Below are 22,156 nucleotides of genomic sequence, written 5' to 3'. Positions count from 1 at the left end.
CTTCCATGGGACCGTCAGGCACAGGTGGGAATGACACAAAGTCAAGGTAAGCCAGCGCTGAAAGTGGCAAGAGAGCGTGGTTTACAGGATTGAGGCGTCCGGAATGGTCCTGTGGGATCCAGGCAGGTCAAAGCGAAGAGTATTTGCTGAACAGTCCATGACAGCAGACTACGCGAAGAGGAAGCAAGGACGAGGAGTTGTGGATAAATTCACGCAAATGAGCCGCGCGACTGGCCGCTCGACGCAATTTGCGCGTATTGGCGGGCTTCTTTCATGCCGGGAAAAACACTTTTATATAGCACGTATTGAGAAACAATCGGCGGTTTCTCATGTTGCTGTACAATTTTCTTACTGACACTTTTCATATAGTTACAATAACGGAGAATTTGATTATATCTTGAACTAGTTGTCTAATTAGACGGAATGGAAACAAATCTGAGTGTCTCGAAGGGACAGCAAACAACATTACTTTAGTTATGCCTAGCTACGTAGCATTCGCATGTCTTTAAGGCTTAAAGTTAAACACCCTGTGGAATACAGGGATATATGATTATTCTTTCATTATACTCGAGGCTCAAGACATCAATGCTCAGTCCTATATCAAACTGTATATGTGTGCTTCTCTCACCTCTGGAGTAGATGCAAAGAAGGCAGATGCAACGGAGATGACGGGAGTCCTGGATGATAAACATTCTTACCACCGGTTTATATATCCGCTCTCAGACACCACGTGCTCAATCTACTAGACGAAAAAAAAATAAATATGATGCACATCTTTTTTTTTGGAAAATCATAGAAAAGATTACTTTGCGCTGATTCCACTTCAAACTTGACATTTCCATTAACCTACTTCCACGACCTCTTCGAAATTCCTCCAAACACGTCCATTGCACTCATGAACTGCTGGACAGAAAAATTTATTGACAAAACATTTTTCCGAGACTGGTCTCTCGTGTATATAGGCTGATAGAATACTTCGACATCGAACACTAGACAGCGCTCATACCTGTACTGTGATGCCTGATATCGCCGGAATCACTTTTTGACTCTGTATTTTCACTTTACTGTTTATTACGGGCCTCTGATTGCTTTTCTCGCATATATATACTGAGTTCCAAAAATACATGGGTTGATAGGACTACTATTTAACAAAACCTAACTGTTTAGCTGCGGTAGCATTTAGAAACATTGCTTTAAAGTAGGCCTTCTAAGTACTATCGCAAATTGACTATGCAGATGGCACTTTAGGGACGTCTTCGATTCCTCGCGTAAACAAACTCAAATACCTTGCATCAGAAACAATTAACCTGGGAATATTCAACTGAACTTCTTATAACATATAATCAATGAAAAAAGGCCCACCAGAAAACCAAGAGTTAACAGACGACCGCACCAGTGCTGCCCCCCCCCCCCCCCTAATAGATCACAAATTGTTCAGGGTAATTCAGGTTTGTTGCAGTCAAAGAATAAAACAGCGCATAAAGGCAAAGCTTTCTTAGCTTTATTATTACGTTTCTTCGGGAACCTTATCAAACTGTGTGCTAAATTTAAAAACGTAAAAATTAATAGGACACTTATTACACCGTTTGAATAAGCAAACCAACGCAAATGAATAAGCGAAACAAGCTTAGTACCTGTAGAAAATTCCTTTCTAATGCGAGAGCAGCAAGCTTGTTCAAATAATTCTCTTCTCAATGAATTCAGTATTGCATTTCAAATTATATGTGATTTGTCTGTTTATTACATATTAATATGAAATAAATTGGTTTCCTGTTTCCAAATGACATCCCATCGTTTTTTTTAATACTGCGTCGACTTGTGCGGTCTTACAGATGTAAGGAGAATTTCCAGATACAAGCGCAGCACAAACTACAAATACTGGAAGCAGTGCAAGATACCTTGCGCATGCCCATACAAAAGCATTCAGTCTCTTATAAGAACCAAAAGGTGTTTAAGATTATGTATTATAGAGACAACTCCATAAACGTTAATAAAAATCCCATGGCAAGCAGTACCCTCTACGGCCTGTTTACAGCAGGAATGACCGCGGAAAATAAACTAATAAAGAAAAACTACACAGCAATATCTATTTCATCTGTAATTATGGTGCCGTCAGCTATAACAACCTAAATTTACCTTCCGTTTTCGGTGAGGTAGCCCGAGAACTTACTTGGGGGCGTTTTTGAGCAGATCCATAGCGTTACTCTAAAGTAATGCACTTTGACCGATGTAGTACGCGCGCAAGGCTACTTGTACTTTGGCTGTTACTACACGTGATGCTTATTTTCGTTTAACACTAGCAATTTTGTTCTTGAGGTGAACGATATCGGGATTCATACAAGCCATATGCTGGCGCAGTTGCCGTTTATAAATAACTGCAAAATTGTCGACGCCATAATAGCATAAATTCTTAACGTGATTTCAACATGAAAATACACTAACGCCAGAACTGTCGATTATACTGGGAACTTGGTACTCTATTATGGAAGCACCATCAGCACGCGCAATATATTTAGGAAAATTTCCCGGGATGATTCATATCTCGGCATTGTAAACCGAAATTGATAAGAAAGCACTCGCAATGATGTGACTCAATATCGCGAAATAAACAGCAACCGATTATTGAATATAACTGCGAAGAGTAAACACTATGGCTTGCACCAAGATAGAACAGCCTTGAATGCACGTTGGATTATTTACAATTCGAATCTGATGAAGTGGCAATATAATAATATATATATTATTCTGTTCAATCCTTGTATACCGTCCAAATTGTTTCGTTCCCAGTGGAACGTGGATTACGCCGTCGTGAAATAAAAGCTCTTCACTATTCGTGTGCGGATGCATGTGTGCTTGCGAATGAAAGAATTGTGCCACACATGTGGTATTCTTTACATCACGCATAACACGTCTTTGAAACTGATTTGCGCTATAGAGGAGTGAGTGCTGCTTTCGCAAAACACTTTGCTTCGCAGCACATTCACCGATGAACTCTCTACAACGAATATGTCAGTATGAGACTACACAGGGCTCTGTGGAATAACAACCAGGGGCTTCCATCCGGAGAAGGATGTCGCCCACGGATACGCCAGATTGGCCTACATCGCTCCCTTGCTACGTCTCAGCCCCTGAACAGCACATAGAAAGACTTAGGAAAGATGACAGGTTGTGAACCTAAACTTCCTTCGCCTAGTCAATACGACACTGAAGCGTTTAATATGCTAAAAGGAGGCCAAACTTTCGTTCCCTGATCTTCGTGCTTTCCCGAAGACGGGAAACCAGGGCTCACTGGTACAAAAGAGAGAGGTATTTGAAGCGACATGAATTTTTCTTGAATGAAAACTTGACAACTCAGGTAGTGAAGTTGCTTTGTGTAGCAAATGGCGTTGTGAAAGAAAAGAATGCTCACTTCCTAAGAACAGAAACTGACCGAATGGTCTTAGAAATTCCGAAAAGCGTACTCCTCTTCGCATAGCAACCGAGCAAGATCTGCTGGAGCTATCACGAACACCACACTCACTTTAGAAACTAACGAACATTGAGGGAAGATAGGAATGAGCATGCATCGGGAAATTCAAGAGTTACAAATTTTATGTAATGCATGCAACGTCAAGACACTGCGGAATGATTACGTGATGCTTCAACTTTCATTGAAACCACCGTTTACATTTTTGTAAATTCAACTTTCGAATGAGACGAACGTATTCGAACGGAGTTGCTTTCCATTTTCATAGCAAGGGTTTTATAAGCTTTGTTTAGAGGAGGCGTAAAACGGGTGCGGGGAGGGAAATTCTCTAGAAAAAGTTTCGAAATTTTAGCAACATGATAGTAGCAATACTTGCATTATCCTATGCTCTCACTTTACATATTTATTTTTGGTCCCTCCGAAGCAGGTGTAACTGATTTTGTGACTCTGTTACCGAGAAACACTTCGAGAATGAAATTCCAGAATTTGTGGAAATAGAAATCTTAGGTGATAATGCAACAAGGATGTGCACAGACGACATCTGCACTAAGTGATGTAAGGTAAATACCATTACATGCGTACATAAAAAGCCTCTGACCTTCATGTAGTTGCTTTGGCTGTGCAAGGACAAACCGACAAGATGAAAGACAGCGTATAAAATGTGAATAAACAGCCGTAAAGTAGAAAATCTATTTAAATTATCATTTACAATTGTTTAGTACATACCCATCTCTATATAGACTACGAATTGCCTGCTCTTTAGTTTAACGTCATGTATCAGGAAAGATTAGTAAATACTTACGCATTACATGCCAAGGTGCGATACCGGTCTCCGGATGCGCTTCTTATTTTCGAGAGTGAGGGGGAATCTAGTCGTCGAGAACCCAATAGCGACTTAATGATCGTCCGACCCAGACGACAGCAAGGTTCGTAGCCAAAGAAAGCTCGGATAGAGGAAATAATGGACATCACCAAGCTCGATCGGGTTCACTCGAATTCTCGGGTTCAGTGATTCCGGACTCTCTTCAACTTACCGAATCACAAACTCTGTCATATTCAAGCTCGCCTTACAGGCCATAAAACTTCCATAGAACGTGGCGCATGTAGTGAAGGTGAGGAAATAAGCATGCACCTTACTTTGTTATTCTGTTTTTAGGATTCTTGTACAATCAGCTAGGAGTGGTTTGCTCGTTCACCACCACACTATTAGCAAAATTATAGCTTGTGATAAAGAACGTGTGAATGAACACTGGCGAAGGGGCTGTGACTGAATGCCTTGTGCGTCAGCACTGGCAGTTTCGAAAGCAGAGAGACGTCAAACGTCAGCTTGGCGTACATCATATAAGATGATTGCGGTGACACGTGCGGGCTTTATTCAAAAGCAAATTCTTGAAAAAGTGAGTTCATGACGAAGCGAAATAAACCGTTGCATAAATTATCGGCGGCAAGAAGAAATTCAGGACAGGCGCTGACTTCCAGCAACGCGTACTAAGGACATCATATTTGAACGCAAGCGTATAAGAAACATCTTGTAAAACGTCTTTATGAGACTATAGTTACTGAAACAAACGAAGCAGGCGGAAAAACCACGTCACCCTACATGATTGTAGAACTGTTCACAATGTCATTACAGGGGTGATAAAGAACAGAAACGCTAATGTGTTACAATACAAACCCGTTAGAAATTTAAATTAATATAAAGAAAAAAGTGCACATGCACTGACTAATCAAATTATAGAAGATGCATGATAAAAAATAAAGTAAGCAAAAGCAAATGATTGTCAGGAGACCTGAAAAAGTGGAACCAAATTGTGCAGTATTTCTCCCAGCTTTTCTTTTGGATGCACTACACATTTTAGAACATGCTTCTACTTGTCATATTTTGGATGATGGGTCAACGCATGTGGATGTTTTACCTAGCCTTTTCCAGATGGTTGTTGAGAGCAAACCCGATGTTTAGAGTGCCGGTTTTAGGCGCCCCATCCCGTGGCAAACGTAGGCGTTGTCCTTCGTCATTCAGCGAACCAACGCAACGCAAGATGAAAGTGAACGCAGAGCGCTACAGGGGAGATGAAAGACAGCAATAGCGAAGAAGGTGACAGAAGGAAAGGGGAGGTCGATGGCATAACCAAAGCGTGAGAAGAAAAAGTGTCATCATAATCATCATCATCAGCCTGGTTGCGCCCACTGCAGGGCAAAGGCCTCTCCCATACTGCTCCAACAACCCCGGTCATGTACTAATTGTGGCCATGCCGTCCCTGCAAACTTCTTAATCTTATCCGCCCACCAAACTTTCTGCCGCCCCCTGCTACGCTTCCTTTCCCTTGGAATCCAGTCCGTAACCCTTAATGACCATCGGTTATCTTTCCTCCTCATTACATGTCCTGCCCGTGCCCATTTCTTTTTCTTGATTTCAACTAAGATGTCATTACCTCGCGTTTCTTCCCTCACCCAATCTGCTATTTTCTTATCCCTTAACGTTACACCTATCATTCTTCTTTCCACAGCTCGTTGTGTCATCCTCAATTTGAGTAGAACCCTTTTCATAAGCCTCCAGGTTTCTGCCCCGTAGGTGAGTACTGGTAAGACACAGCTATTATACACTTTTCTCTTGAGGGATAATGGCAACTTGCTGTTCATGATCTGGGAATGCCTGCCAAACGCACCCCAGCCCATTCTTATCCTTCTGATTATTTCCGTCGCATGATCCGGATCCGCCGTCACTACCTGCCTTATGCAGATGTATTCCCTCACCACTTCCAGTGCCTCGCTACCTATTGTAAATTGCTGTTCTCTTCCGAGACTCTTAAACATTACTTTAGTTTTCTGCAGAATAATTTTTAGACCCACTCTTCTGCTTTGCCTCTCCAGGTCAGTGAGCATGCATTGCAATTGGTCTCCTGAGTTACTAAGCAAGGCAATTTCATCAGCGAATCGCAAGTTACTAAGGTATTCTCCATTAACTTTTATCCCCAATTCTTCCCAATACAGCTCTCCTGTAAACGGGCTGTGTATAGCTTTGCGTTTACCGTACCGTATAGCGTTTACCTCCTGTAAACGGGCTGTGAATAGCATTGGAGAGATTGTATCTCCCTGCCTGACGCCTTTCTTTATTGGGATTTTCTTGCTTTCTTTATGGAGGACTACGGTGGCTGCCGAGCCGCTATAGATATCTTTCAGTATTTTTACATACGGCTCGTCTACACCCTGATTCCGCAATGCCTCCATGACTGCTGAGGATTCGACAGAATCAAACGCTTTCTCGTAATCACTGAAAGCTATATATAAGGGTTGGTTATATTCCGCCCATTTCTCTATCAGCTGATTGATAGTGTGAATATGGTCTATGGTTGAGCAGCCTTTACGGAATCCTGCCTGGTCCTTTGCTCGACAGAAGTCTACGGTGTTCCTGATTCTATTTGCGATTACCTTAGTGAATAGTTTGTAGGCAACGGACAGAAAGCTGATCGGTGTATAATTTTTCAAGTCTTTGGCGTCCCCTTTCTTATGGATTAGGATTATGTTAGCGTTCTTCCAAGATTCCGGTACGCTCGATGTCATGCGGCATTGCGTATACAGGGTGGCCAGTTTCTCTAGAACAATCTGCCCACCATCCTTCAACAAAGCTGCTGTTATCTTATCCTCCCCAGCTGCCTTCCCCCTTTGCATATCTCCCAAGGCTTTCTTTACTTCTTCCGGCGTTACCTGTGGGATTTCGAATTTTCTAGACTATTTTCTCTTCCAATATCGTCGTGGGTGCCACTGGTAATGTATAAATCTCTATAGAACTCCTCAGCCACTTGAACTATCTCATCCATATTAGTAATTATATTGCCGGCTTTGTCTCTTAACGCATACATCTGATTCTTGCCAATTCCTGGTTTCTTCTTCACTGTTTTTAGGCTTCCTCCGTTCCTGAGAGCATGTTCAATTCTATCCATATTATACTTCCTTATGTCAGCTGTCTTACGCTTGTTGATTAACTTCGAAAGTTCTGCCAGTCGTATTCTAGCTGTAGGGTTATAGGCTTTCCTACATTGGCGTTTCTTGATCAGATCTTTCGTCTCCTGCGACCGTTTACTGGTATCCTGCCTAACGGAGTTACCACCCACTTCCATTGCACACTCCTTAATGATGCCCACAAGATTGTCGTTCATTGCTTCAACACTAAGATCCTCTTCCTGAGTTAAAGCGGAATACCTGTTCTGCAGCTTGATCTGGAATTCCTCTATTTTCCCTCTTACCGCTAACTCATTGATCGGCTTCTTATGTACCAGTTTCTTGCGTTCCCTCATCAGGTCTAGGCTAATTCGAGTTCTTACCATCCTGTGGTCACTGCAGCGCACCTTGCCGAGCACGCTCACATTTTGTATGATGCCAGGGTTAGCGCAGAGTATGAGGTCTATTTCATTTCTAGTCTCGCCGTTCGGGCTCCTCCACGTCCACTTTCGACTGTCCCACTTGCGGAAGAAGGTATTCATTATCCGCATATTATTCTGTTCCGCAAACTCTACTAATAACTCTCCCCTTCTTTTCCTAGTGCCTATGCCATATTCCCCCACTGCCTTTTCTCCAGCCTGCTTCTTGCCTACCTTGGCATTGAAGTCGCCCATTAGAATGGTGTACTTAGTTTTCACTCTACCTATCGCCGATTCCACGTCTTCATAGAAGCTTTCGACTGCCTGGTCATCATGACTGGATATAGGGGCGTAGAGCTGTACAACCTTCATTTTGTACCTCTTATTAAGTTTCACAACAAGACCTGCTACCATCTCGCTAATGCTATAGAATTCCTGTATGTTACCAGCTATATTCCTATTATACAGGAATCCGACTCCTAGTTCTCTTCTCTCCGCTAAGCCCCGGTAGTACAGGACGTGCCTGCTTTTTAGCACTGTATATGCTTTTTTTGGCCTCCTCACTTCACTGAGCCCTATTATATCCCATTTAGTGCCCTCTAATTCCTCCAATAGCACTGCTAGACTCGCCTCACTAGATAACTTTTTAGCGTTAAACGTTGCCAGGTTCATATTCCAATGGCGGCCTGTCCGGAAAAAGTGTAGAAAAAGTGTAGAAAGAAAGAAAGAAAAAGTGTAGTGCTGCGCAAGACGCGCGTTGCGGTGACGACTGCTATGAAATGGCGTCAGAGTTACGCGCGTCTTCATGGAAACAAATCGCTGCATGCGCGGGGGTCTGACAGCGGCAGTTGCTGTGAATCGTGCCCAAGGGTCATACACGCGGTGCCTTTCACGCTTTTCTGAGCAGCGTGGCAAGTTAGACACACATCAATCCGCTTGCAATTCCAGCCAATATATGGCGAATTGAGAACACGTATACAGCTGCCCTCAAATTTTGCATCTAGATGTATGGTAGTGGTCGGTGAATTTTTCGTTGCCGCTGCATTTGTTGTCCGCACGGTTCGGCTGTGTTGCATCGGTAATGTGGTGTTTTTTGGTGGTTGATTGTTTTGAGCAACATGTCGTTTCACCAACAATAGCAAAATGTGTGCTGGCTATATAATTTTCCCTATGGGCCAAATTTTTATTCAGCAATAATTGAAAGCCAGCAATAAACTTGTGCTCTTCTCCTTCCCTCGTTTATTGCACTCCACTTTTATGTACACTTTTGCGTAAAATTATATTCGCCTGTATATTGTGTCAGCTTAGGCCGCACGGATGAAATCGTTATTTTCGACCATTCTGGTCGTTCTAGCATTCTGACTGACTGCCACATTTATATATATATATATATATATATATATATATATATATATATATATATATATATATATATATATATATATATATATATAAATGAGAAGAAAGGGGGTTAACCGAGGGACCCGATAATTATTAGTCATATAATGAGAAGCCAACAAACACTGACACCAAGTACAACATAGGGGAAATTGCATGTGCTTAATATATGAAATAAAGTAATGATAAATTAATGGAAATTAAAGTGGATGAAAAAACAACTTGCCGCAGGTGGGAACCGAACCCACAACCTTCGCATGTCGCGTGCGATGCTCTACCAATTGAGCTACCGCGGCGGCGTTTCCCCATCCACTTTCTTGGGTATTTATGTGTACTAGTAGAACCCTGGGAGTGTTAGCCAGCGCCCCAACTCACAGACCTTGGCGGCGGACGTGGAACGTCTTTTTTGCCGCCGCCAAGGTCTGTGAGTGGGGGCGCTGGCTAACACTCCCAGGGTTCTACTAGTACACATAAATACCCAAGAAAGTGGATGGGGAAACGCCGCCGCGGTAGCTCAATTGGTAGAGCATCGCACGCGACATGCGAAGGTTGTGGGTTCGGTTCCCACCTGCGGCAAGTTGGTTTTTCATCCACTTTAATTTCCATTAATTTATCATTCCTTTATTTCATTTATTAAGCACATGCAATTTCCCCTATGTTGTACTTGGTGTCAGTGTTTGTTGGCTTCTCATTATATGACTATGTATATATATATATATATATATATATATATATATATATATATATATATATATATATATATATATATATATATATATATATATATATACTATAAAGGAGGTTTATTGGGCTTCGTAGCGACCGCCGGGTCTACGATGCACCGAGCACAGTTCCCGAGCTCGAGCTTCCGCTGCGCGCTTGATGCTGCCGACGCTGCTGACCCAGTGTGCGCGTTCGTTATCCTCCTTACAATGGCCCCGCGGACATAAAGGAGCCATCCTGGCGACTTAGTTTTCCGGAAGGGCGGTAGAATGGTGATACGGCTTGAGACGCTGAACATGAACTACTTCGCGGCTACGACGTCGCATGTCGGACAGCGGCGTTAGCGGCTCAATCAGGTAATTCACGGGTGAAGTTCTGTCGAGAACGCGGTATGGCCCGTCGTACTTCCCAAGGAGTTTTGAAGCTAGCTCAGGCGTGTGGTGGGGCACTAACAACCAGACGAGAGCGCCCGGGAGAAAAGTTACAGTCGAGTTCTGGGCATCGTGAATGGCTTTTTGACGGTTCTGGTCGTCCGAGGTGAATCGACGGGCGAGCTGGCGATATTCCTAGGCGTGTCTGGGGACTTCCGAGATGGGCATGCATTCGGATGGATCTGGCCGGTAGGGCAGAATGGTGTCGATTGTGTGCGAAGGATGACGGCCGTAAAGAAGGTAAATGGTGAGAATCCGGTAGTGGCCTGAGTCGCGGTGTTGTAGGCATAGGTGACAAACGGAACAACGAGGTCCCAATTAGAGTGATCAGGTGAAACGTACATGGCGAGCATGTCACCAAGAGTTTGATTAAAGCGTTCCGTGGTGCTGTTAGTCTGTGGGTGATGAGCAGTGCATTTAGGATGAACAATATCGCATTCACCAAGCAGTTGTTCGATGACTTCAGATAAAAAGGCGCGGCCTCTGTCGCTTAAAAGTTGACGTGGACCGCCATGACGAAGGAGAAAACGGTGAAGTGTGAAATTGGTGACCTCCTGCGCTGTAGCATTTCGTAGAGCAGCGGTCTCCGAACAACGGGTTAAGTGGTCTATCGCAACGATTATTCACCTGTTGCCGGTAGGAGTCAACGGAAGGGGCCCGTAGAGATCTATGCCCATGCGATCAAAGGGTCGGGATGGGCATTGTAAAGGCTGGAGTTCACCGGCGGAGTTGTGCGGTGGCACTTTCCGGCGTTGGCACTCATGACAATAGCGGACGAATGTTCGAACGAAATTATACATTCCCCGCCAGTAATAGCGGTGTCGAAGTCTTTCGTAGGTCTTGAACACTCCCGCATGGCCACACTGAGGGTCGACGTGGAACGAGGAGCAAAGCTCTGCTCGCAAGATTCTCGGAATGACGAGTACCGAGGTGCGTCCCTCTGGGGAATAGTTGCGTCGATACAGTAGCTGGTCGCGAATCCCAAAATGAGGCACTTGGCGCCGGAGCGTACGTGACGCTGGAACTTTCGACGTATCCGAGAGAAGGTCGAGCAGAGATGCAGTCCCGGGATCATTACGCTGTGCAGCAGCGATAGTGTCAGCGTCCAGAGAGGATAATGTGCACTCGCAGGGGGAGTAGTGACTGGCCTTCGGCAGAAGCGGTGATCGGGATAGCGCGTCAGCGTCGGAGTGCTTTCGCCCGGAACGGCACACCACGCGGATGTCGTATTCTTGGATTCGCAATGACCAGCGGGCAAGGCGGCCCGATGGATCTTTGAGTGACGACAGCCAACATAGTGCGTGGTGGTCGGTCACTACGTCAAAAGATCGGCCGTATAAATATGGGCGAAACATGCCAAGCGCCCACACAATGGCCAAACACTCCTTTTCTGTAACGCTGTAGTTGGTCTACGCCATTGTTAACATGCGACTCGCGTATGCGACGACGTATTCTCGGTGGCCAGGTTGACGCTGTGCCAACATAGCGCCAAGGCCTACACCGCTTGCATCGGTATGGATTTCGGTTGGCGCTTGTGGGTCAAAATGGCGAAGAATGGGTGGCGTCGTAAGAAGACGGCGCAAGGTTGTGAAGGCGTCGTCACACTCTGGAGACCATGATGAGAGATCTCTAGCGCCACCAAGGAGCTGCGTGAGAGGCAATATAATTGACGCAAAGTTTCGAACGAATCGCCGGAAGTAAGAGCAGAGGCCGATAAAACTGCGTAGTTCTTTCATAGTAGTAGGTTTTGGGAACGCACTAACAGCACGTAGCTTCCCGGGATCCGGGCGAATGCCCTCCTTGGACACGACATGGCCTAAAATTGTTAGCTGACGAACATCAAATCTACACTTCTTCAAGTTAAGTTGCAACCCGGCGTTGGTCAAGCAAGTGAGTACGTCCTGGAGGCGGAGCAGGTGTGCTGGGAAATCAGGGGCGAACACCAAAATGTCGTCAAGATAGCAAAGACATATTTTCCATTTGAGGCCACGCAGGACATTAGCCATCATTCTTTCGAACGTAGCAGGTGCGTTGCAAAGTCCGAAAGGCATGACGGTGAATTCATACAAGCCGTCTGGTGTAACAAAGGCAGTTTCCGGGTGATCGGCCTCTGCCATCGGAACCTGCCAGCAGCCTGACCGCAAATCCAGCGAAGAAAAGAACTCGGCTCCCTGCAAACAGTCCAGAGCATCATCGATGCGTGGTAATGGGTAGACGTCCTTCAGCGTGATCGTGTTCAACCGCCGAAAGTGAACACAGAAGCGGATGGAACCGTCTTTCTTTGTGACGAGGACCACGAGAGACGCCCGTGGGCTTTGGGAAGGTTGAATGACGCCTCGACGGAGCATGTCATCGACCTTGTCTGCAATGACGCGACGTTCCATAGCGGACACGCGATATGGTCTTTGTCGCAGGGTTGAGTGAGTGCCAGTGTCGATGTAATGCTTGACTGTCGATGCACGGCCAAGAGAGGCTTGCGCAACGTCGAAGGAAAGGCGGAAGTGCTGAGGGACTGCGCCAAGTTGAGATCGCTGCGAAGGCGTCAGATCTTCGGCGATGAATGGGCTGAACACACCAGTCGATGTTGAGTCTGGTACGGAGAGGGCACTCAGTTCATTGGCGGCAGTAGAAGACACTTCGTCGATGACGGAGACAATTCGTGTTGAATCGACTGAGTCGACGTAACCAAGGCATTCGCGGCGAAGCAGTGATAGCGGCGATGAAAGATGATTGTAAATGGGCATCGTGCTCACACCAGCGGCAAGGTCAACAGCTGCAAAGGGCAAAGGAAGCGCTTTTTCGGGTAACAAAGTGATGAGAGGGCATGAAGAAGACCGTCCCATCGGATATGGTACTACAGAAGACTAGTACAAATGCTGACGAGCACGGGGGGATACAGGTGTCTTCTGTCACGACAATTTTAGCGGCAGGATGAGCATCGACCAAGGCCAGGTCACCAAGGTGGAAAAGTTCAATCTCAGCCCGAGCGCAATTGATGATGGCATTGTGGCGTGACAGAAAATCCCATCCTAGAATAACGGCGTGGGAGCACGATGAAAGAACTATGAATTCAATCGTGTACAAAACGTCCTGTATGATCACACGGGCAGCACAAGCAGCGGTAGGGTGAATGGGTTGAGCACTCGCCGTTCGGAGCGACAATGCAGACAGAGACGTCGTCACTTTACGAAGCGAACGGCAAAACCTGGCATCCATAACTGAAATAGCGGCAGCGGTATCGACTAAGGCGACTGTAGCGACATCTTCGATAAGCACATCAATGACATTGGCAGGTAAAGGAGGAGGACTTCGGCATGTCGACACTTGCGCAGTTCTTGCCTCAGGAACTGCGTCGTCTAGTTTCCCTCTTCCATAGAGACGGGTCGTCGACGCATAGGGGAAAGCAATCGATGACGTGGGGAGGGTGACCGGAGGCGTTCGAAGCGAGGACGGCGATCAGTCTGGGAGCGAGCTGGTCATGGGTCGAAAGGTCCGTAAGGCGCATTTGAATCAGGCGGCACATAGGGCGCTCGGCGATCGTCATCGAACGCCTGCGAGCGGCGGCGGCAGAACCTTGCGACATGACCGGGACACCTACATGCGAAGCATATAGGGCGATTGTCCGGCGTACGCCACGGGTTAGCGACGGCAGTGGTGGTCGAGGGGATGGGAGGTGGAGGGCGGTGCACAGGCTGCTGGAAGCGACGCACGGGCACAGTGCGAGGGGCCATTGCAGCAACCGTAGCATAAGTGACTGGTGTAGCCACGACATCCTGCTGGTGAACAGCCGGCAGCGCTTCCGCGACCTCTTCATAGATCACGTTACGGATATGAGACGGCAAAGTGCTGGCAGACTCCTGAGTGACGGACACCAGAAATAGCTGTCGTGCGACTTCTTCGCGGACGAAATCCTTGATTTGCGTTATCAGCGAGGCTTGTTCTGGGCCGGTGGTAAGGCTGCAGAGTGATGCCGCATTTGGTGTGGGATGTCGCCTTGTCAGAGCTCGCTGCTTACGCAATTCATCATAGCTCTGGCACAAGCTGATGACGTCGCCAACAGTGCGCGGGTCCTTGTCCAGAAGCATTTGGAACTCCTCATCGTCGATTCCCTTCATGACGTGCTTCATCTTTTCCGCTTCCGTCATGGCAGTGTTCACGCGCCTGCACAAATCGAGAACGTCTTCTATATAGCTGGTGAATGTCTCACCCGTGTCCTGTGCGCTACTTCTGTAATCGACGTCTTTAGCGCCGACCACGTTCGGATATCCCTTTCATCATTTCTGAACCAGAGACTGGCCACACCCGCGAGGTAGAATGACACGTAAGCCAGCTTGTCCGAGTCATTCCATTTGTTGTGAACGCTCACCCGCTCGTAGGACAACAGCCACTCTTCAACGTCGTTGTCGTCGGTTTCGCTGAAGATGGGAGGCTCACGCTGGCGAACGGTGCCAGCGCAAGGGACGGGTGGCGATGAAAGAGTCTGCTGGCAGGCGTCCGGCATGGCAGAGGGTAGCGTCCGAGAACGGAGTTCCAGGATGGTAGAGTAGGAGGTTACCCCGCATGGCTCCGCCACTTATAAAGGAGGTTTAGTGGGGTCCGTAGCGACCGTCGGTTCTACGATGCACCGAGCACAGTCCCCGAGCTCGAGCTTCTGCTGCGCGCTTGGTGCTGCCGATGCTGCTGACCCAGAGTGCACGTTCGTTATCTTCCTTACAATATATATATATATATATATATATATATATATATATATATATATATATATATATATATATATATATATATATATATATATATATATATATATATATATATATATATATATATATGTAATATTTATTATATATGTAAATGAAAGAGAAGAAAAGGGGTTAGCAAGATGCCCGATTTTTCACCCACGTTCCTATTCATGTATTTACGGTTTCTGTATATCATTTATTACGCACGAGTAATTTCGGTATGGTGTCCTTGGTGTCAGTGTTTCTTGGCTTCTTATGATATGTCTATATATATATATATAAACACTAGCACTTCCAGACTGTTAGAACAATGGCACAATGGGAAATGGGAAATTGGAAATTTACAAATGGACAGGAGGCATGGTGATTGGCCAACATCCTGCCTGTCAATAATCGCGAGATAACGGTGTTTGACGCCGAAATGCTGTCACCCTCTGCAAGAACCTCTCATTCACAGTCTTTGGTCACAGGTGAACTTAGCAAGACGATTGCACCTGAACAGCTTCTCACGTGCAATTCACGTGGAAGAATTTCTATCCCTTGTCGCGTACTCACGGCGCTTTGGACGACTTCCGTAGAACCAAGTACTTTTGTACCGTAAACCTTCAATCTCCCTCTAAGCAAATTTCGGTAGATGGCATGGACCGTTAGAAAAGTGCCTTCGTAACACCCCACAGCCTCTACCAATTCAATGTTAAGCTGTTTAGCCGTAGTGCCGCGGCAACCTTCGAGACAATGTTGTACTCATTACTTCGCGGCAATAATTGGTCCACATTCCTTTGTTACCTAGGCGGTGTGATAGTCTTCTCACCAAATTTCACGAGTCATATAATGCGTCTGTCGGCCATTGTTGCTCTTTTCCGAAGCGCAGACCTGCAGTTGAACTCGTCTACGTGCCAGTTTAGACGTCGTCAAATTATCGTTCTTAACCATCTCCGTCACTCTCGCTACCCCTTCATTATTTTTGTTATGATAATTTGCCTTATCTTCCTTGTCTCTTAACAATACCTTAGCATAATGAGTGTCAAGGTGCAAAAAAACCACCGTGTGCGAAGTGTGTAACATCACGTGGTGCATGAAGCGAGATGGCAGCTAAGGAGAGCCTTTATGTACCCACACCTGTACACACACACATATATATATATATATATATATATATATAGGGGTGTATGTGTGAGAGTGCCGAGTTAGCTTCTGAACAAGTTATTGGGAAAGTGGGGAAAGTGGTTGTAATCATGGACTCTGACGCACAACGAGAAGTGACGAAATGCTGCCGTATTTCTCTCCCATTCGCCACTAGACTTCCCTTAAATCTGATCACACCCATGTGTAGGGTAGCCAACGGCCGAGGCCCATAGTTACCCCTGGCCTATTACTCTTCCATTTTATGTCCTTTCCTATATCCTGTTGGGCTTTTTATTTTGTTGGTGACCTGCCTCATCTCTCCTTGGGAGAAGTACGAAGTGAAAGGAAATTATCTGGGCGGATCGCGGGCAGTGGTTTTCGAGTTCGTAATATATCAATTGAAAATCCACATTTTTTATGTAAGCCTAAATGACAGTGATATCGGTGAGGTGAGTTATCCAGCTCGTGGGTTTGGGCTAATGTCACTCTTCGCGCAGCATTTTCGTCTTTTACACGCCGTGGTTGCTTAGTGGCTGTGGTGTTGGGCTGCTGAGCACGAGGTCGCGGAATCGAATCCCGGCCACGGCGGCCGCAATTCGATGGGGGCGAAATGCGAAAACACCCGTGTACTTAGATTTTGGTGCACGTTAAAGAAACCCGGGTGGTCGAAATTTCCGTAAACCTCCACTACGTTGTGCCTCATAGTTAAAAAGTTTTTGCATGTAAAGCCCTATAATTTATTTGTTTAACTTAATTTTTGTCTTTTACGTGGTTGGGAACCGGAGCGAAAGGCAGGAGTTTAAGACGCTTTCCAGAAGTACGAAACATTCGGACTAGCCCTTTCTTCGATGGCTGGACATATTTCGAGGGTCTAAGATAAGAACTGCCGTCAAGTTGGTATCAGCTTGCATGGAGGAAATCAGGTGAAACGTCTTCAAGTGGATATAGGCGGAAATAGAAAAGAGAAAAGGAAGGGAGTAAACAGATGAACAGAGAGTAAACAGAGAGTTAACAGATGAAATGTAGAAAAGAGTTGAGATAGAGCGCGCCCACTTTCGCACACATTGGAAGTATCGCACGAAGTCTACAATTGGTCGCCTCCACCCCCCCCCCCCCCCTCCTCGTGACTTGCTCACTTAAGGTAATGCAAGAACGCTTTCGTGGCTTTCTGTGCCATCGACGTGTGCGGTCATAGTCCAAGGATCGTCATTTCCGAAAATGGTCTAGAGTCCAGACGCTTCCATGCCGTCCGAAGAGCGTCGCACTCGATGCCCTACTAAATACATAGACGTACGATATGCTGAATCATTAAATTATGGTACCACAAGAATCGCAGGCGCCGTAGGTCCCATTCCAGTTCAGAACGAACAGGCTGTGCAAGTGCCACTCCGACCAAGATAGGCTGCCAATTATATGAGTATTTCTTTTTTATTCCCTTCCATCAACCAAAAGGTGACTACTAAGCTTTGAAGTTTCCCTTGTTCTTAAAAGCTCCTGCTCATGCCCGGGTTGTTCACATTGACAGCCTCTTAGATGACGTCAGTTGTGAATAGTATATATTGCGTTAACAGCGATAACGGCTGCACAACAAAAGTCCTAGTCGATTTCCCACGATTCACTCAATGAAGATGTACCACGTGTTACTGTCACGTTGTAGTGATGACAAGAACAATGCAGTTCCAAAAAGGTGTCACGAATCCAACCTATTATTAGCCGAGCTTCCAATGAAACAACAAAAAAACACTCAAAGCACAACGATGATTGCCAGCAAAAGCATCCTACGTTGGTACATAATATAGAGATGACGGCATCGGTTTATCAGACTTGAATGTTTGTAAATTGCAACGTGATCGTGGCCGCTAGAATCTCATCGAGAATGTATGCCAGTATGTCAGAATATATGCGAGAATGTATGCCGCGCACAATCAGACTACATAGCATATTTTTGTTATTGAGTTGGTAACATTCAGGATATTTGAAATACATGCAGACGAGCCTTCAGCGAACCGATCGCTTTCCAACAGTGGTTAGACGCTAAATAAACTGCATACATTATTAGAAAATAAACCTACAGTTGGTTTGCACATTATCTTAAACATAGTGCACGTTGTAGAATGGGACCACAAGGCTGAGCAGAGGGGCTGACACACCAAAACTATGTGAGCTAGACACATCCTGATTACTAGAATTTATCAAACCTGCATTTGATGTTTAAATGAAACCCTGTGGTCTAGAGGCCAGTTCCATCAATACCACTCTGTCTGACCTAATATTTCACATGACTGTACCTATGAAAGCATTATTTTCCCAAAATATGCCATTTTCTTCTCTAGATCTAAACATTAGCCCGCCAAAACATACATTGCAATGCACTCATCATATAACTTCAGTACATTTAGTTCTACCGCACAGTTTCGCACTTCTCTATCTGTTACAAAGTAGCAAAAAAATTCTTCAATGCTTTTTATGAGGCAAATCTATTTTTTCTAATGACGCCAGGAAACCAAGCCTGATGCCGCCAGCAATGAGTAATCTAATCGCGAGCGCACACATTCCTCTAGCAGACATTGTGCGATATACCGTAGGCCTGAGATGATTCTTGTTTAATGGGTGAAAATCTCTTGCAAGAGCAGTAGAGAGTAGGGCATGTTTATTAAAGCTCGTGAACTTTACCTGCGCCACTACAACTTCATCAAACCTTGATACTTGCTTTTTAAAAAGCCTACTACACCATCAATATACCATAGATTTTCATACATACTTTGATATAGGTATTATATTTCTTGTCAATATTTAAATAATATTATTAATTATAAAGTTCTCATCATGTAATATATATATTATAGTTGTTACGTTGTATGTTTTTCGATTGCAAGCAGTTATCTAACGCTTGCTCTGTCGCCGTAATATACAGGACGCAATGATGGTGCGCCATTGACCTCAAGACATGGCACTGGCGTCGGGGCAAGTAAGACAAAGAAGGTGAAAAAATTGGTCAGCCATGCCGTTGGTGATGCTGTCATTGTGACGGGTTTGGGGGCGGCGATGTTAACGCCTCGGGTGCCTTTTTTGAGTCGGTTTACCATTCAGAAAGAGACAAAACGATAAGTTCAGGGTCATCCGTTCCAGTCCTGTACATTGAGATATCTGTTTAAAAAAACTGTATCCCATTCCTCTCAGAAAGCAGGTGCAATCACAGAAATGCTCGCTTGATACGACACTCATGCAACCCGCAACATATTTACACATGCCAGTGCGTGCACACATAGATATAAAGTAGGCACGCACAAGAAATGCCCGCATACTGAAACGTGCGTACTCGGCTATAGAGAAGCGATGTGTACAACGAAAGAACCCGAGTGAAAAGACGTCAAATGTGAAAAGTAAAATTAGGCATGCATTGAACGAAAAGCGTTGAGGTGCGCAATACCGAATACATTTATTTAAGCATTAAAAAAGGTTATTCGCTTACCAATGTTACTGACACGTGCATGCGATGCAGAATGCACGCAATGCACTCACAACCAACTTTACTGAGCCACCAAAAGTTATACGTAAAAGAATACCTAGAGCTGTTGTAACCCAATTAAGCAAAGCATCCGGAGAAAGCGCTAGTGGCAGCGACAAATTGATTTTTTTCATACCCCCCTTTCTGTCTGCCCAATAGCAAATTGATTTTGATTTCACTAAAAGTGCCAAAATAATATTCGCTGATGTATTTAGTTGACAGCCTACCAAAGGTTCTAAATGCATTACGTCGATTCGAAAGTACAGTGAAAGATAGTGAACATTTGAGGTGTGCACTGCAATCGAGGTAATGTGGCATAGGGAAGTTCGATGCTTCTTGACGATCTTAGGCGGTTATAATTTTGCAACCCTTTCTTCTTATATCACAATAAACGCCTACGAAATGAACCTTTTCTACGACAAATTGCACAAACCCTGGGGCGATCTGCTTCGAAATGGGTACCCACCAACCTCAATTTGCGTAAATGCCGGCCTTGGCTGCGTAATCCTACCTAGTGCTGCAACAACCACCATGAAGAGGTATTTCTCAAGCAAGCCGTACATGTCGCCGACTAGAGAGCTGCACAGAAAAAAAGTATATATATATACATATTCCAATGGCGGCCTGTCCGGAGCCAGTGATTCTTAGCACCCTCTGCTGCGTGGCAGAGGGTGCCAGAGGGTGACTGCGTGGCCCTCAGTCCCCAGCAGCTTCACAGCTGCTGGGGACTGTGAGGGCCGGGATTTGATTGTGTTGTTCATATAAGAGGTTGTGGCCAAGTACTGCACCAGGGTGGCCAATCCTGCTCTGGTGAGGGAGTGCGTTACCGGTTCTGGTCACCGGGATCAGGCCACACTCCAGGCCTGTTTATGCAATTTTATCAACACGCGGATTTTTTTTTAATCCGGTGGAAAATTGCCGGCACCGGGATTCGAACCACGGACCTCAGCACGCTAGGCGGGTGTTCTACCTCTACGCCACCGCTGCCCGGCTACGTTTAACCTGGCAACGTTTAACGCAAGAATGTTATCTAGTGAGGCGAGTCTAGCAGTGCTATTGGAGGAACTAGAGGGCAGTAAATGGGATATCATAGGGCTCAGTGAAGTTAGGAGGCCAAAAGAAGCATATACAGTGCTAAAAAGCGGGCACGTCCTGTGCTACCGGGGCTTAGCGTAGAGAAGAGAACTAGGCGTCGGATTCCTGATTAATAAGAATATAGCTGGTACCATACAGGAATTCTATAGCATTAACGAGAGGGTCGCAGGTCTTGTTGTGAAACTTAATAAGAGATACAAAATGAAGATGGTACAGGCTTACGCCCCTACATCCAGTCATGATGACCAGGAAGTCGAAAGCTTCTATGAAGACGTGTAATCGGCGATGGTTAGAGTGAAAACTAAATACACTATACTAATGGGCGACTTTAATGCCAAGGTAGGCAAGAAGCAGGCTAGAGACAAGGCCGTGGGGGAATTTCGCATAGGCACTAGGAATATCGGGGGAGAGTTATTAGTAGAGTTTGCGGAACAGAATAATATGAGGATAATGAATACCTTCTTCCGCAAGCGGGATAGCCGAAAGTGGACGTGGAGGAGCCCGAACGGCGAGACTAGAAATGAAATAGACTTCATACTCTGCGCTAACCCTGGCATCATACAAAATGTGGACGTGCTCGGCACGGTGCACTGCAGTGACCACAGGATGGTAAGAACTCGAATTGGCCTAGACGTGAGAAGGGAACGGAAGAAACTGGTACATAAGAAGCCGATCAATGAGTTAGCGGTAAGAGGGGAAATAGAGGAATTCCAGACCAAGCTACAGAACAGGTATTCGGCTTTAACTCAAGAAGAGGACCGTAGTGTCGAAGCAATGAACGACAATCTTGTGGGCATCATTAGGGAGTGTGCAATGGATGTCGGTGGTAACTCCGTTAGGCAGGATACCAGTAAACTATTGCAGGAGATGAAAGAGCAGATCAAGAAACGCCAATGTATGGAAGCTTCTAACCCTACAGCTAGAATAGAACTGGTAGAACTTTCGAAGTTAATCAACAAGCGTAAGACAGCTGACATAAGGAAGTATAATATGGATAGAATTGAACATGCTCTCAGGAACGGAGGAAGCCTAAAAACCGTGAAGAAGAAACCAGGAATTGCCAAGAATCAGATGTATGCGTTAAGAGAGAAAGCCGGCAATATCATCACTAATATGGATGAGATAGTTCAAGTGGCTGAGGAGTTCTATAGAGATTTATACAGTACCAGTGGCACCCACGACGATAATGGAAGAGAAAATAGTCTAGACGAATTCGAAGTCCCACAGGTAACGCCGGAAGAAGTAAAGAAAGCATTGGGAGATATGCAAAGGGGGAAGGCAGCTGGGGAGGATCAGGTAACAGCAGATTTGTT

General features: G+C 45.4%; 1 protein-coding gene across 3 annotated transcripts in view; it reads right to left on the bottom strand.

Annotated features, from left to right (window-relative positions):
- The window catches only part of LOC135911183 (uncharacterized), a 53,438-nt gene that overhangs the window by 13,931 nt on the left and 17,351 nt on the right, over window positions 1–22,156 (bottom strand). Inside the window, exon 1 of one of the 3 annotated variants that reach the window (XR_010567241.1) lies at window positions 629–673. The exons of the other annotated variants lie outside the window; for them this stretch is intronic. The gene's annotated coding sequence lies outside the window, so the exon portion shown is untranslated. Of the gene's footprint in view, window positions 1–628; window positions 674–22,156 lie in introns of those variants that run through there. 3 annotated transcript variants of the gene reach the window in all.

The sequence above is a fragment of the Dermacentor albipictus genome, chromosome 5 (genome assembly GCF_038994185.2).
Source record: "Dermacentor albipictus isolate Rhodes 1998 colony chromosome 5, USDA_Dalb.pri_finalv2, whole genome shotgun sequence".
NCBI lineage: Eukaryota > Metazoa > Arthropoda > Arachnida > Ixodida > Ixodidae > Dermacentor > Dermacentor albipictus.
Note: the sequence above shows the minus strand (reverse complement) of the source record. Positions and strands in the feature narration are given on the sequence as shown.